General features: G+C 55.8%; 1 protein-coding gene across 4 annotated transcripts in view; it reads right to left on the reverse strand.

Annotated features, from left to right (window-relative positions):
- Positions 1-7,514, reverse strand: part of LOC119968799 (thyroid hormone receptor-associated protein 3-like) — a 149,067-nt gene extending 141,553 nt beyond the window's left edge. For 3 of the 4 annotated variants that reach the window (XM_038801607.1, XM_038801617.1, XM_038801595.1), the window contains exon 1: positions 7,402-7,514. The gene's annotated coding sequence lies outside the window, so the exon portion shown is untranslated. The remainder of the gene's footprint in view (positions 1-7,401) is intronic. The other variant, XM_038801606.1, reaches the window with a different exon arrangement.
- Positions 7,515-15,515: the final 8,001 nt, after the last annotated feature.

A 15,515-nucleotide genomic window follows, 5' to 3' on the forward strand; every position in this document is an offset into this window, starting at 1 on the left:
CCTCCCTAATTCTCCTCGCCCCCTCCTCCTCCCCCACGTTCTCTACCCCCTCCCTCAGGCTCCTCTACCCCCTCCCTCAGGCTCCTCTACCCCCTCCCTCATTCTCCTCTACCCCCTCCCTCATTCTCCTCTACCCCCCTCCCTCATTCTCCTCTACCCCCTCCCTCATTCTCCTCTACCCCCTACCTCATTCCCCTCTACCCCCTCCCTCATTCTCCTCACCCCCTATCCTCCCTCAGTCTCCACGCCCCCCTCCCCCATTCTCCTGGCACCCCACCCCCTCCCTCATTCTCCTCGCCCCCCCCCCATTCTCCTCACCGCCCACTACCCCGCCCTCATTCTCCTCGCCACCCCACTCCCTCATTCTCCACTCCCCCTCCCACATTTCTCCTTGCCCCCCACTCCCCATCCCTCATTCTTCTAATCCCCCCCCATTCTCCTCGTTCCCCTCCTCCCTCATTGTCCCAGACCCCCTCCCTCATTCTCATCCCCCCCTCATTCTCCTCACCCCTTCCTCCCTCATTCTCCTCGCCCACCTACTCCTCCCTGATTCTCCTGACCCCCCCTCCCCCATTCTCCTGGCCTCCCCATTCACCCTCCCTCATTCTCCTCGCCCCCCCCCACTACCCCGCCCTCATTCGCCTCACCCCCCCACTCCCCCGCCCTCATTCTCCACTCCCCATCCCTCATTTCTCCTCGCCCCCACTCATTCTTCTAGTCCCCCCTCCCTCATTGTCTTCGTTCCCCCATCCTCATTGTCCCAGACCCCCTCCCTCATTCTCCTCACCCCTACCTCCCTCATTCTCGTCCCCCATTCTCCTAGTACCCCTCCTCTCCCTAATTCTCCTCACCCCCTCCTCCCGTATTCTCCTCGCCCTCATCCCCCATTCCCCCTTCCTCATTCTTCTCGTGTCCCCCCCATTCTCCTAGCACCCCACCCCCTCCCTCATTCTCCTCGCCCCCCACTACCCTGCCCTCATTCTCCTCACTCCCCCGCCCCTCATTTGTGCTCGCCCCCCACTCCCCATCCCTCATTCTCCTGGCCCCCAATTCTCCTTCACCCATTCTTCTCATCCCCCCTCCCTCATTCTTCTAGTCCCCCCACCCTCATTCTCCTCGTTCCCCCCTCCCTCATTGTCCCAAAACCCCTCCCTAATTCTCCTCACCCCCACCTCCTCCCGTACTCTCCTCGCCCCCCTGGACCCCCTCGTCCCCCATTCCCCCTCCCTCATTCTTCTCTTCTCGTGTCCCCCCCATTCTCCTAGCACCCCACCCCCTCCCTCATTCTCCTCGCCCCCCACTACCACGCCCTCATTCTCCTCGCCCCCCCACTCCCCGGCCCTCATTCTCCACTCCCCCTCCCTCATTTGACCTCGCCCCCCACTCCCCATCCCTCATTCCCCTGGCCCCCCATTCTCCCTCACCCATTCTTCTCATCCCCCCTCCCTCATTCTTCTAGTCCCCCCTCCCTCATTCTCCTCGTCCCCCCCCCCCCTCATTGTCCCAAAACCCCTCCCTCATTCTCCTCACCCCCTCCTCCTCACCCCTACCTCCCTCATTCTCATCCCCCATCCTCATTCTCCTTGTACCCCCTCCTCCTCCTCCCTAATTGTCCTCGCCCTTCTCCTCCCGTATTCTCCTCGCCCCCCTGGACCTCCTCGTCCCCCATTCCCCCTCCCTCATTCTTCTCGTCCCCCCACCCCCTCAATCATTCTCCTTACCCTCTTCCCCCGTTCTCCACGCCCCCGACTCCTCCTCCCTCACTCTCCTCGCCGCCCCCCCCACTCCCCCTCCCTCATTCTTCTTGGCTCCCCTCCCTCATTCTTCTCATCTCCCCTCCCTCATTCTCCTAGTCTTTCCTTCCTCATTCCCCTCTGCCCCCTCCACCCTCATTCTCCTCACCCTCCGCCTCCTCCCTCAATCTCCTCACCCTTCTCCCTCATTCTCGTCACCTACTTCTCTTCCCCCTCCCTCATGCGCCTCGTCCCCCCCTCATGCGCCTCTTCCCCCTCCCTAATGCGCCTCTTCCCCCTCCCTCATTCGCCTCTTCCCCTCCCTCATTCGCCTCTTCCCCCTCCCTCATTCTCCTCGCTCCGCCCTCCTCCCCCATTCTCCTCACCCTCCTACACTCCTGGTCCCCCCATTCGCCCTCCCTCATACCCCTCGCCACCCACTCCCCCATACTCCTCGCCCCCCACCTAATTCCCCCTCCATTCTCCTAGACCCCCTCCCTCATTCTTCTAGTTCCCCCCTCCCTCATTCTCCTATGCCCCCTCCTCCCTCATTCTCCTCATCCCCTCCTCCCTAATTCTCCTCCCCACCCCTACCTCCCTCATTCTAGGCCCCCCTCCTCCAGGCTCATTCTCAGAGTACCCCCTCCTCCTCCCTAATTCTCCTCGCCCCCTCCTCCTCCCCCACTCCCTCGTTCTCCTCTACCCCCTCCCTCAGTCTCCTCTACCCCCTCCCTCATTCTCCTCTACCCCCTCCCTCATTCTCCTCTACCCCCTCCCTCATTCTCCTCTACCCCCTCCCTCATTCTCCTCTACCCCCTCCCTCATTCTCCTCTACCCCCTCCCTCATTCTCCTCTACCCCCTCCCTCATTCTCCTCTACCCCTCCCTCATTCTCCTCTACCCCCTCCCTCATTCTCCTCTACCCCCTCCCTCATTCTCCTCTACCCCCTCCCTCATTCTCCTCTACCCCCTCCCTCATTCTCCTCTACCCCCTCCCTCATTCTCCTCTACCCCCTCCCTCATTCCCCTCTACCCCCTCCCTCATTCTCCTCTACCCCCTCCCTCATTCTCCTCTACCCCCTCCCTCATTCTCCTCTACCCCCTCCCTCATTCTCCTCTACCCCCTCCCTCATTCTCCTCTACCCCCTCCCTCATTCTCCTCTACCCCTCCCTCATTCTCCTCTACCCCTCCCTCATTCTCCTCTACCCCCCTCCCTCATTCCCCTCTACCCCCCTCCCTCATTCCCCTCTACCCCCTCCCTCATTCCCCTCTACCCCCCTCCCTCATTCCCCTCTACCCCCTCCCTCATTCTCCTCTACCCCCCTCCCTCATTCTCCTCTACCCCCCTCCCTCATTCTCCTCTACCCCCCTCCCTCATTCTCCTCACCCCCCTTCCTCCCTCAGTCTCCACGCCCCCCTCCTCCCTGATTCTCCTGCCCCCCTCCCCATTCTCCTGGCACCCCACCTCCTCCCTCATTATCCTCGTCCCCCCCATTCGCCCCTCATTCTCCTCGCCGCCCACTACCCCTCCCTCATTTCTCCTTGCCCCCCACTCCCCATCCCTCATTCTCCTGGCCCCCCACTCTCCCTCACCCATTCTTTTAATCCCCCCCTCCCTCATTGTCCTCGTTCCCCTCCTCCCTCATTGTCCCAGACCCCCTCCCTCATTCTCTCATCCCCCCCTCCCTCATTCTCCTCACCCGCCTCCTCCTCACCCCTACCACCCCCGTTCTCCTTGTACCCTCCTCCTCCCCCCGCATTCTCCTCGCCCCCCTGGACCTCCTCGTCCCCCATTCCCCCTCCCTCATTCTTCTCGTCCCCCACTCCCTCATTCTCCTCACCCCCTCCATCATTCTCCTTACCCTCTCCTTCATTCTCCTCGCCCCCCACTTCTCCTCCATCATTCTCCTCGCCCCCCACCACTCCCCCTCCCTCATTCTTCTCATCTCCCCTCCCTTTCTCCTAGTCCTTCCTTCCTCATTCCCCTCTGCCCCCTCATTCTCCTCACCCTCCACCTCCTCCCTCATTCTCGTCACCTGCTTCTCCTCTTCCCCCTCCCTTTCTCCTCTCCTCCAACCTCATTTTCCTCGTCCCCTCCCTCATTCTCCTCGTCCCCCTCCCGCATTCGCCTCTTCCCCCCCTCCCGCACTCTCCTCTTCCCCCCCCGCCCGAACTCTCCTCTTCCCCCCCTCCCGCACTCTCCTCTTCCCCCCTCCCGCACTCTCCTCTTCCCCCCCTCCCTCCTTCTCCTCTTCCCCCCCCTCCCTCCTTCTCCTCTTCCCCCTCCCCCTCCTCTTCCCCCTCCCTCCTTCTCCTCTTCCTCCTCCCTCATTCTCCACTTCCCCCGCCCTCATTCTCCTCTTCCCCGCCCTCATTCTCCTCTTCCCCCTCCATCATTCTCCTCTTCCCCCTCCCTCATTCTTCTCATCCCCCCTCCCTCATTCTCCTCTTCCCCCTCGCCCCCCACCCCTCATTCTCCTGGCCCCCCACTCTCCCTCACCCATTCTTCTCATCCCCCTCCCTCATTCTTCTAGTCCCCCTCCCTCATTCTCGTTTCCCCCCTCCCTCATTCTCCTCGTTCCCCCTCCCTCATTGTCCCAAACCCCCTCCCTCCCTCATTCTCATCCCCCCCATCCTCATTCCCCTTGTACCCCCTCCTCCTCCCTAATTGTCCTCGCCCTACTCCTCCCGTATTCTCCTCACCCCCCCCCCCCCCCCCCCCCGGACCTCCTTGTCCCCATTCCCCCTCCCTCATTCTTCTCGTCCCACCACTCCTACATTCTCCTCACCCCCTCCAACATTCTCCTTACCCTCTCCCTCGTTCTCCTCGCCCGCCCCCGATTCCTCCTCCCTCATTCTCCTAGTCTTTCCTTCCTCATTCCCCTCTGCCCCCTCCACCCTCATTCTCCTCCCCCTCCCTCATTCTCTTCCCCCTCCCTTTCTCCTCGTCCCCCTCCCGCATTCGCCTCTTCCCCCTCCCTCATTCGCCTCTTCCCCCTCCCTCATTCGCCTCGTCCCCCTCCCTCATTCTCCTCTTCCCCGCCCTCATTCTCCTCTTCCCCTCCATCATTCTCCTCTTCCCCCTCCCGCATTCGCCTCGTCCCCCTCCCGCATTCGCCTCTTCCCCCTCCCTCATTCGCCTCTTCCCCCTCCCTCATTCGCCTCTTCCCCTCCCTCATTCGCCTCTTCCCCCCCTCCCTCATTCGCCTCTTCCCCCTCCCTCATTCGCCTCTTCCCCCTCCCTCCCCCATTCTCTTGGCCCCCCCATTCTCCTCGCTCCCCTCATACTCCTCAACCCCCCCACCCCCTCCCTCATTCTTCTAGTTCCCCCCTCCCTCATTTATCCAGACCCCCTCCCTCATTCTCCTATTCCCCCATCTCCCCCTCCCTCATTCTCCTCACCCCTTCCTCCCTCATTCTATTCGCCCCCCACTCCCCAGCCCTCATTCTCCAGGCCCCCCACTCTCCCTCACCCATTCTTCTCATCCCCCTCCCTCATTCATCTAGTCCCCCCTCCCTCATTCTCCTAATTCCCCCCACCCTCATTCTCCTCATCCCCTCCCTCATTCTCCTCTCCCCTCCTCCTCCCCAATTGTCCTCACCCCCTGGACCTCCTCGTCCCCCATTCCCCCTCCCTCATTCTTCTCGTCCCCCCCACTCCCTCATTCTCCTCGCCCCCTCTCCCTCATTCTCCTTGCCCCCCTCTCCCTCATTCTTCTCATCCCCCTCCCTCATTCTTCTCACCCCCCCTGCCTCATTCTTCTCATCCCCCCTCCCTCAATCTCCTAGTCTTTCTTCCTCATTCCCCTCTGCCCCTCCACCCTCAATCTCCTTACCCCCTTCTCCTCCCTCATTCTCGTCACCTCTTTCTCCTCTTCCCCTAGCTCATTCTCCTCATCCCCCTCCTCCCTCATTCTCCTCTTCCCTCTCCCTCATTCCCCTCTTCCCACATTCTCCTCTGCCCACCCCCCCATTCTCCTCGCTCTCCCACCCACCCCATACCCCTGCCCCCCCCAGTCCTCACCCCCCCCCAAACCCCCACTCTCCTCACCCCACACTCCCCCCTCCCTCATTCTCCTCGCCCCCCCCAATCTCCTGGACCCCCTCCCTCATTCTCCTCACCCCTACCTCCCTCATTCTTGTCCCCCCCTCTCTAATTCTCCTAGTACCCCCCTCCTCCTCCCAAATTCTCCTAGTACCCCGTCCTCCTCACGTATTCTCCTCGCCCCCCTGGACCTCCTCGTCCCCCATTCCCCCTCCCTCATTCTTCTCGTCCCCCATTCCCCCTCCCTCATTCTTCTCATCCCCCCACACTCTCATTCTTCTCACCACCTCCCCCTCCATCATTCTCCTCACCCCCCCCACTCCCTCATTCTCCTCGCCCCCCCCACTCCCCATCATCTCCCTCATTTCCCCACTCCCCCATCACCCTCATTTCCCCGTTCCCCCATCCTCCTCCTCCATTTCCCCGCTCCCCATCTCCCTCCTTTCCCCACTCCCCCCCTCCTCCTTTCCCCACTCCCCCCTCCTCCTTTCCCCACTCCCCCCCTCCTCCTTTCCCCACTCCCCCCTCCTCCTTTCCCCACTCCCCCCCCCTCCTCCTTTCCCCACTCCCCCCCCCATCTCCTTTCCCCACTCCCCCCCTCCTCCTTTCCCCACTCCCCCCCTCCTCCTTTCCCACTCCCCCCCTCCTCCTTTCCCCACTCCCCCCGTCCTCCTTTCCCCACTCCCCCCCCCTTTCCCCGCTCGCCCCCCTCCTTTCCCCGCTCGCCCCATCTCCCCCTCCCTCATTTCCCCGCTCCCCCAGCTTTCCCCCTCCTCCTCCTCCATCATTTCCCCCCCCATCCTCCTCCCTCATTTCCCAGCTCTCCCCCCCCCCTCATTCTCCTCCCTCATTTCCCAGCTCTCCCCCCCCTCATTCTCCTCCCTCATTTCCCAGCTCTCCCCCCCCTCATTCTCCTCCCTCATTTCCCAGCTCTCCCCCCCCCTCATTCTCCTCCCTCATTTCCCAGCTCTCCCCCCCCCCCTCATTCTCCCCCCTCATTTCCCAGCTCCCCCCCCCCCCTCATTCTCCTCCCTCATTTCCCAGCTCTCCCCCCCCCCTCATTCTCCTCCCTCATTTCCCAGCTCTCCCCCCCCCTCATTCTCCTCCCTCATTTCCCAGCTCTCCCCCCCCCCCTCATTCTCCTCCCTCATTTCCCAGCTCTCCCCCCCCCCTCATTCTCCTCCCTCATTTCCCAGCTCTCCCCCCCCCCCCCCTCATTCTCCTCCCTCATTTCCCAGCTCTCCCCCCCCCCCCCCCCCCCCCCACCCCTCATTCTCCTAGGCCTCTCTCGCTACCGCGGGCCTTTGTGCGATTTCGCCATCTCTTCGGCGGGCCCTCGATTTCAGGAGGAGCGCTCAGAGTAAGGAAGCTCTGGCCAACCCCAGGATTAGGGCCTTGTGGCCCTGGGTTGGGTTGTTTTGGGGGGGGGGGGGGGGGGGGGGGGGGATTAGGGGGTAGCCGCGCCGCCTCCCCAGAGCTCGACCTCGGCCGCGCACTCTCACCGCACTCAGGGCTGCTACTGCGGCCTCGGTCGGGGCCTTAATCTTAAAAATCACGCCCGGTTTAATTACCCCCTCCTCCGTCTCGCGCTCTAACCGTCGCTGCCTCCTGGGCCGCACCTACCGTTCACCACCCGCCCGGTCCGTCCGCGTGTCCGCCTCACCCCAACTCCCCGGCGCAATTCAGCCGGTCACCGCCGCTCACTGCGCCTGCGCCCAGCTGGTCACCGACACTCACTGCGTCTGTGTCGCCGCGGCGCCCCTCGGGCAATGTAGTCCTCCTACCTCGCCTCCCGCGCCAATACGTCAGCTCCCAGAGTCCCCCGCGTCTCCTGTTGCTGTGGATGAGCAATGAAATTCTGGCCTTTGTAACCAACTCCTGGTGAGATCAGAACGAGCAGTGCTTCCTACACTAGCCTTCTGAAGGGTGCAATTGTACCTGCAGTCTGAACATCGACTATGTACCATTTTTACTAATACAAAATGCTGCAGATGGTGGAAATCGGAAATAAAAACAGAAATTGCTGGCAATGGTCAATAGGAAAGAAGCATCTGCGTCCCAGGTTATTGATGCCCATTCATGTGACTTTACCAGTTCTGATGAGGGGTCATCATAGCCTGAAACATTTTGGTTTCATGCACCATTACTAGGACAGCACGGTAGATTAGTGGTTAGCACTGGAGTCACAGCACCAGGGTCCCTGGTTCAGTTCCCTGCTGGGTCACTGTGCGGAGTCTGCACATTCTGTGTCTGCCAGGGTTTCCTCCAGGTGCTCCGGTTTCCTCCCACAGTCCAAAGACATGTAAATTGCCCTTTGTGTCCAAAAAGGTTAGGGCGGGTTATTGGGTTACGGGGATAGAATGGAAGTGAGGGTTTAAGTGGGTCGGTGCAGACCCGATGGGCCGAATGGCCTCCTTCTGCACTGTATGTTCTATGTCTATGTAAACACTCTCTGCCTGTCTCTCAGTCAATGTTACTAGCCAAGCTGTGACTGCCTGTTTAATCCAATGGGCTTCAATTTTACAAACAAGTCGAAAGTGTGTTCATTTGGCAAATAGATTTTGAAAGTCCATTTGCACAATGGCAACTGCACTATCTTCATCAACCCTCTCCAATTCTTCTTCAAAGAGTGTGATCAAATCACTTGAACACAAAAATAAAGGAAAATACTACAGAAGCTGGTAATATGAAATAAAAATAGTAAGTGCTGTATAAACCTAGCAGGATGGCAGCACCTGTGGAGAGAGAAACATTTTGGATCGGTATAACCCTGAAGCATATTCTGTTCACATTTATTCAAACACAATTTTCCTGGCGAGTGTATTTGCAGACATCTTCAACACCTCACTTCTCCGCTCTGAGGTTCCCACCTCCTTCAAGAAGTCCACCATAATACCAGTATGCAAAAAGAACAAGATAGCCTGCCTCAACGACTGCCGACCGGTGGCCCTGATGTCTGTTATCATGAAATGCTTTGAGCAGCCAATCATGAGACGGATCGACGCCAGCCTCCCAGACAGTCTCGATCCATTGCAGTTCACCTAGCGTTGCAACCTGTCCACAGCAGATGCTATCGTCCTGGCCCTACAATCGACACTCGAACACCTCTACAACAAGAACGCCTATGTCAGAATGCTGTTCATAGACAACAGTTCCGCCTTCAACACCATTATCCCAATAAGAATAATAATCAAACTCTCCAATCTTGGACTTGACCCCTCCCTGTGCAGCTGGATCCTTGACTTCCTCACCAACAGACCACAATCTGTCAGGATAGGCAACAACACCTCCTCCACAATAGTGCTCAACACCGCGGCCATGCAAGGATGTGTGCTCAGTCCTCTACTGTACCCCCTGTACACACACGACTGCATGGCAAGATTCAACTCCAATTCAGTCTATATGTTTGCAGATGATACGACTGTGGTGGGTCATATCTCAAACAATGACGAGTCAGACTACAGAAGGGAGATAAATCACTTAGTTGCATGGTGTACTGAAAACAACCTCTCTCAATGCAAATCTTGAGGGAATTTGGCAATTTTTCAGGTATAAATTGAACATGGGGAAAAGCGTGATGTTCGCGATCCAGGCAAGAGGACAGGAGAAGATACTGGGAGAGTTGCGCTTAGAATGTAGGGAAGAGCTTTCGATATCTGGGAATCCAGGTGGCCCAGGAATGGGAGGTACTGCACAAGTTAAATCTATCCCGATTGGTAGAACAAATGGAAGGGGACTTTAAGAGATGGGACATGCTCCCGCTATCACTGGCAGGGAGAGTACAGACCGTGAAAATGATGGTCCTCCCCAGATTTCTGCTGTCTTTCAGTGCCTCCCCATCTTCATCCCAAAGGCCTTTTTCAAGCGGGTGAATGAGGTTATTTCGGACTTTGTGTGGGCGGGTAAAATCCCGCGAGTGAAGAAAGTGTTGCTGGAGCGCAGTCGGGGGGAGGGTGGGTTGGCGCTGCCAAACTTCTGCAATTACTACTGGGTGGCTAATATAACCATGATTAGGAAGTGGGTAGTGGGGGAGGGGTCGGCATGGGAGCAGACTGAGGCGGCGTCATGCAAAGGCACTGTTGCTCGTTGTGTTCTCTCTTTAATTGGCTCTGTTTATGGGGGTTAATATGATCGCCTTCCTTAATTCTAATTACATTTGCTCAAGAGTCGCCAGGTATCTTTTGATACCGCCACAAGGTTCAAAACCGAATACTGATCAAAGACTCGATACACCAGTTAGTAAGTTTGAAATCAATGCTCATTTATTTACCCACACAGTCAAATATACTCATGCACAAAACTCTACCAACTAAACTATCACTACTACTAAAGCCTATACTTACCTTCGGGCACCCACTCAGTCAGAGGAACAATGGCCGTTGTCCGGTTCTGAGGCTGCTGGGGTTGAGCTGGTACGGAATAGTAGCTAGGAGCGTCTGTCTCGTAGCGTGTGTTGACTTTGGCCTTACTTGTTCTGGTGCAGCTGCTAGGCAGGTCTCTCCTCGCTGAGAGGCAAGGCCAAGAGAGCGATTCTCTCTTGGGGGCTTCTTCTTATACCCAAAGGGTCTACGCGCGCTTTTGGGCAGGCCTTGAACTTGGTCCCAATTAATTGGACCGTATCCTGATCATCGGTATCGATTTCCTCCAATAAAGGGGTGGGTGCCCTGATTGCTGGGCAGGTCCTAAGTGGCCGTTGGCCTGCTTTGTTCTAGTCTCCTCTGGCGCCAGGGTGTCTGCTTTAGTATCGTTTACCTAAATGTATCGGTCTTGTCTGGGAGCTACAGCTCCAATCAACAGACAAACCTTGCACCTGCTTGCTTTCTCAGCATTGTTCATTTTCCCTGCATTCTTTGCAAAGTGTCCATTTTGTAATCGGGACGTGGCCATCCCAGGTGGCTACAACACCAGTTTGGGAGCACTTATAATGGCACCTCTTCCGTTCGTGGCGGCCTGATACTCCACATGTCCGGTGGTGGTGGCGGCTCTGAGAGTCTGGGGGCAATGGAGGAGATATAAGAGAGTGGAGGGAGCATCGGTTTGAACCCCAATTTATATTAATCATAGGTTTGTACCGGATAGGCTGGATGGTGGGTTCCGGAGTTGGCAAAGGGCAGGAATTAGAAGGATGGGGGATCTATTTATAGATGGAAGCTTTCCCAGCTTGAAAGCCTTGGAGGATAAATTTGAATTGCCAGTAGGCAACGGGTTTAGGTATTTGCAGGTGCAAGACTTCCTGAGAAAACAGGTGCCGGCCTTTCTGCTGCTGCCGCCACGGGGGATACAAGATAGAGTAGCCCAGTACCTGGGTGGGAGAGGGGAAGGTTTCAGATATTTACCAGGAGCTTTCGGAGGCGGAGGAAACTCTGGTGGAGGAGCTCAAGGGCATGAAGGAGCACGAGCTACGAGGAAAGATAGAGGTGGGTGCCCTAAGCAGGGTTATTACCTCCTCATCATGTGCCAGGCTCAGCCTGATACAATTTAAGGTAGTCCACACATGACAGTGGCTAGGATGAGCAGGTTTTTCGGGGTAGAGGATAGGCGTGTGAGGTGAGCAGCAAGCCCAGCAAATCATGTCCACATGTTTTGGGCATGCCCAAAGCTTAGAGGGTTTTGGCAGGGTTTTGCTCAGGTAATGTCCACGGTGCTAAAAACACAGGTGGTGCCAATTCCGGAGGTAGCGATCTTTGGAGTGTCGTAAGAGCCGGGAGTTCAGGGGGCGAAAGAGGCCGACGTCCTGGCCTTCGCCGCCCTGGTAGCCCGGAGATGGATCTTGTTAATGTGGAGGGACTCGAAGCCCCCGAGTGTAGAGACCTGGGTTAGTGACATGGCTGGGTTTCTCAGTCTCGAGGAAATAAAGTTTGCCTTAAGAGGGTCAATGGTTTGGTTCACCCGGAGGTGGCAGCCATTCGTTGACTTTCTCAGAGAAAATTAAAATGTCAGAAGGTACAGTATTCCAAGGGGTGGGGGGGGGGGGCGGATTGTTGTTGTATGATTGGGGTGTGTGAAGATTGTGAAGGGGGGTAAATGTTTATTATACCATGTTGATGTCATGTCTATGTAATTTTTATTAAAATTTTCAAATACCTTAATAAAAAAATTAAAAAAAAGAAAACAACCTCTCTCTAAATGTTAGCAAAACAAGGAACTGATCATCAACTTCAGGAAGCATAGTATGACATATGTCCCGTCTACATCAATGGCTTCAAAGTGGAGATGGTCGATAGCTTTAGGTTCCTGGGGGTCACCATTACCAACAATCCGTCCTAGTCCACTCGCATTGATGCAACAGTCAAGAAAGCCCAAAAAAACTACTTCCTACAGAACCTAAAGAAATTTGGCAAGTCTGCATCAACTCTCACAAAGATCTACAGATATGCCATAGAGAGCATTCTGTCCAGCTGCATCACAGCCTGGTATGGCAACTGTTCGACCCAAGATCGCAAGAAGCTGCAGAGTGTGGTGAACTCAGCCCAACGCATCACACAAGCTTGCCACCCCCACATTGACTCTGTCTACACCTCCTGCTGCCTCAGGAAGGCAGACAGCATTATCAGAGACCCACCCACCCAGGCATTGCCTTCTTCCAGACCCTTCCATCAGGCAGAAGATACAGAAGTCTGAAGACCCGCACATCCAGACATAGGAACAGCTTCTTCCCCACAGATACTAGACTCTTCAATGACTCTTGCTTGGACTGATCTGTTCCCAGTAAGAACACTATTCACAACGCCCTATGCTGCTCTTGCTCACGTCATATTTGCTTTGCTTTATTTGGCCCTTGTTTCGCACTATAACCAATTACTTATTTGTCAATGTACTTTGTCAATTATTATTTTTCTCTACTGTATACGTTCCCTTGGCCACAGAAAAATACTTTTCACTGTACTTCGGTACATGTGACAATAAACCAATCAATCAGCAAACCTAATATGCTGCCTAATATTCATCAACCCATACTTTTTCAATTGACAATTGATGGCGGAGTAAACCAAACATCTGTAGTGGAGTCCCCAGAACTTGCACCAGCCCTGCCCCCAACCCAAGGGGCGATTAGGCATCCCGAGGGAGGAGACGTTGATGGGACCTGAGCCGGTGACGAGTGTAGGGGGAGGTGCCGGAATACCGCAGCACCACTGAATCACCCCCCCCCCCCCCCCCCCCCACCCCCCCCACACATCTGTCCCTGGCTCATCTTATGGGCAGCAGTCAAAACAGGGTGGCATCGCACCATCCATGCTACCCGGAAGACTGCTGGCACAATCAGGCCCGGTCGCTCAAGCGGACGACAGCCAAAAGGGACCCAGGTCACAGTGCGAGATACGCAGGAGTTTGTTTCCTATTCTGATGTACCACCTGAGTGACCCACTAGAAGGAGCGTTAGGGCAGTATTCTTCAAACCTTTTGCCCAGGACTCATTTTTACCAACCGGCCATCCTTCAGGACCCAGGCCGGCCGACCTTTACGACCTACGTTTCACAACCCACACTGGCCGACCTTCGCAGCCTACCGTTTTCACTTCCCTTTAATGTGACAGGTGAGCCTGCTTGTTCCTCACAATCTCACTTGCTTTGTTGTTCAATGTGACATTTTTGATAATGACTTCAGCTGATGGTTTAAGATATCACTGCATCCGTTGAAAAAAATAAGCAGGTTTGTCCTCGAACTCGCCATGCTTAGTCTTCAAATGTCTTTGAAGTTTTGAGGGTTTTAAACTTTCATTTGCCAGTACTTCTCTCCATATAACACACATTGAACTTTGAATCCTGATTTGCAGTAAAACAATTAATAAACCCATTCCTCAAGTAATCATCTTCATGTTGCTTTGTTCCTGTTTTCAGCTTCACCTTCATGGGTTGTGTAGCCATCTGAGATGGCCACCTGCAAAGGACCATGGGAATTATGGCCAAGCCAGGACTCACACAGATACAGAGCTTCTGTGTAACACAGGTAGCTAGACCTGATCGAAACCCCCGCTCGTTTGCATTTTTAGTGGCCCATTTCCCCAGAACAATAGGACTGCACTCAAGAAACCGACATAGCCACAGACTGATCAGCGCCACTCCCTTTACTCAGAGAGCCCAACCGCCAAGGTCAAGGACCGCTAAGGACCCGCACATTTTATTGGCCTAAATCAAAGGCAGTCATCAAAGCCCTGTCGAATTATTGGGTCCAAGATTAAGGACCGCCAGAAAGAGCGCAAAACCCTAGAGGGATAAAAGGGGACACAGCCATGTGTTCTGTCTCTTTTGGACCCGGCCTGTGCCAGCCTCCTTTGAATCCAGCCTGTACCAGCCCAACTGCAGCATAACGACCAGACAGCCAAGTTCAAGACAAGACAGCCAAGTTAAGTATAGGTTATTGTAGTTGATGGGTGTAGTTTAACTCGTAGTACATTGTGCTTGCATGTCAAAGTGACCCTTGTGTGTTAAAAAAAACATCTTTGAACTTGAACTGATTAACTGGTTGTGTGGTAATTTGACCGATATACGGGAAAGCCTTATGGTTCAGTAAGAGAAACAGAAACACCCACAGTATTGGCGACACTGTTGGGACATAACATCATATCATAAAAAGAGCCTCAGTATCATATTGGTGACTCTAAAGAGCAACATTATTGGTGACGCTCGTGGGATAATATTCCATCAAATTGGCATCAGTTGTTCACATGAGGCCCTGGACACACGCCAGCACTGCTGGCAGCTATAAAATGGAGGAATCTCTCTCACCAGCGTACGGATGCGTGAGCTGCTCTCTGCCACCGCTCCAGGCAGGAAGACTCCAGTGATAAAAAAAATCTGCTCCTGGGTCATTGTGATGACGTCAGTTGGAGGCGTTCTGCCCCGCTGGGTTGGGGTCTGCGCATTTCTGAGGGAGCACGCATGCGAGGAACGGCCGGCATTCTAGGGCAGCACAGTGGTGCAGTGGTTAGCACTGCCTGACTGCGCTGAGGACCCGGATTCGATCCTGGCCCTGGTCACTGGGGGTGGGGCAGGATACCAGAGCAGTTGCCCATGCCCACCTCCAACGTTTGCCCATCTCCCCACCACGGTTCCCCAGCACTCCCTCCGCAGCCAATCTAGCTCAGCCTAGCCCAACCCACCCTCATACCCTTCTGCCCGGGTATCAGGCACAAACTTGCATGATATGCAACTCATGGCCACATGCCAGCTGCACGTTCATCAAGTGGAACCCCTTTTGGTTTGTGAAGACCGACCTGTCATGGGCCAGTGCTTGTAGGGCACAAGGAATCCCGTCGATCACCCCCTGGACCTAGGGAATCCCGGTGATGGACCGAACTCCGTTGCCGAGCTTGGTCCACATTGAATTTGATACATTGTACCAACCAGACATATAGGGCCTCCATTACAGCTAGGATGCATCTGTGCATCGAGGTGTGTGAGATCCCTGACAGGTCCTCTGGGGCAAGCTCCACTGCTACAGGGTCCCCCTCAAGCAGCTCCAGGGCCACCCCCAACCCAGCAAGCCCTGCAGTGGTAGGACCGGCAGCCCACAGTCATGCCCCTGCATGTCCTACCTCCTCTCTCTCCCTCAGCAGCAATGGCGCCCGTTTCCCGATTTTAAAAACCCAAGTGAGACTCGCCGTCGGTAATTCCTCCTGGGGGAGGTGGAGCATCGCGGAGGCTCTGGAGAATACCAGGTCAGGTCCGCTAATGTCAGTAGCGTTTACTGTACCTGCGGAGTAGACGCCATTGTCGAGGCACAAGAGCATGGCATTC

Source organism: Scyliorhinus canicula, chromosome 1 (assembly GCF_902713615.1).
Source record: "Scyliorhinus canicula chromosome 1, sScyCan1.1, whole genome shotgun sequence".
NCBI lineage: Eukaryota > Metazoa > Chordata > Chondrichthyes > Carcharhiniformes > Scyliorhinidae > Scyliorhinus > Scyliorhinus canicula.